Source organism: Barbatula barbatula (genome assembly GCF_947034865.1).
Source record: "Barbatula barbatula genome assembly, chromosome: 1".
Taxonomy (NCBI): Eukaryota; Metazoa; Chordata; class Actinopteri; order Cypriniformes; family Nemacheilidae; genus Barbatula; species Barbatula barbatula.
The window spans coordinates 2931075-2932664 of record NC_136766.1 but is presented as its reverse complement, the minus strand read 5'-3'; positions in this window follow the sequence as shown (position 1 = coordinate 2932664).

The following is a 1590-nucleotide window of genomic DNA, read 5'->3' as shown; positions in this document are numbered from 1 at the left end:
TGTTCACATCAGGCGCGAATGAAGCGTTAAGCGCGAGTGATTTACATGTTAAGTCAATGCAAAGACGCGATAGACGCGCTTGCGACGCGATTCGCGCGAATGAGATATTGAATAAGATGATATTATTTAGAAACGTACTTCATGTTTCCAGACAGTATCAAAACAGACAATAGGAATACAGTACATTTCAAAAGCTAGGGGGAGGTACAGTCAGTATTTTAGGAATACTTTAAAGAGTGTACATGCTTGCAGAATTTTAATAGCTTTTTGTTTCTTCGAGGGCAATATTGTCTCAATATAAAGCTTCACTTCATTTTCAAATGCAACAAAACACGGCTTTTTCTCTGAAGATTTGCATTTATGAATGTGGAATTTAGCCATTTAAATAAAAAAATTAATAAAATAAGTGCGGGGTTGTTTATCTTTTGAGTTTACAATACCTAATAGAACAATTTTCCACAGTAATGTAATATTTTCATCAGCATTTCCAACAATGAAACAAAGTACATTTTGCCAAAAAAAAAGATACATAAGGGCAGTGCCTAAATAAATGAACAGATGTTTCTGGCTTCTTTTTGTAAAAACTACAACTTTCATCAATTTCCTTTTTAAATTTGGTTAAATAGTGTTTAGCAGGGTATATTCTGTGAAGAAGTTTAAAAGATACTTCTTGAACCTTGTTTGTTAAGAGATAGCGATTGGGTAGAAGCCAGACTTTTTCCAGTCAACATCACTCACAAACTGACTCCAGTAAGCAATAACATTTGGTCTTGAAACAATATCTTTCTGAAAAAGGACTCTTGTTGACCTGTTATAATTATAATGACTGGAGAAACATATTTTGGGGACTGATTTGGTGAGAGGGGTGGAAGTTGCTGGTAATCTAATCTTTTTTGTTGTTTAAATGCATATTTTAGAAGAAATTGCTCCAAAAACAGTTGCAAATTCTCTTGGTGGTATAGGAATATTATATTTGGACAAGAATTCCTTATAAGTAAAAAGAGGGCCATCTGAATTAAAAAGTTGGTCTACCAAAACAATATTATTTCAAAACCAATTTTCAAAGAAAATAGTTTTTTGTTTGAAAAGAATGTCCTTATTATTCCAGATAAAGTATTTGTGTGGTGAAAAGTTGTGTTTGTAAATTAAACTCCAAGCCAGAAAAGCTTGACGATGAAATGCAGAAAGTTTTACAGGCATTTTGTTAATATCAAAATTGGAAACAAGGAAGAAATTTATGCCACCCAGACTAGAGTACTTCATGTTTACTTGCCTACGGGACTCGAGACGCGTGTCGTCATGCGTGTCGTCATGCGCGTCTGCGTGTAGCAGTTGTTGCAAGGCTCTGAATTAAAAAACTTATGGACCTTTTCTAACAAACTATTTATCCCAAGTAAAATTAAAGAACTCCATTTTTAAATTGTTCATAGATACTACGCTTGTAATTAATTTTTGAGCAGATTTTCTCAGAATATATCCTCAATGTGTTCATTTTGTAATTCTGATGAAAAATCTATCTGTTTTATCATTGCCCATTCTCCAAATCTTTTTGGTCAGAAGCAGCGCCGCCGCTCCCACCACGCGCATCAC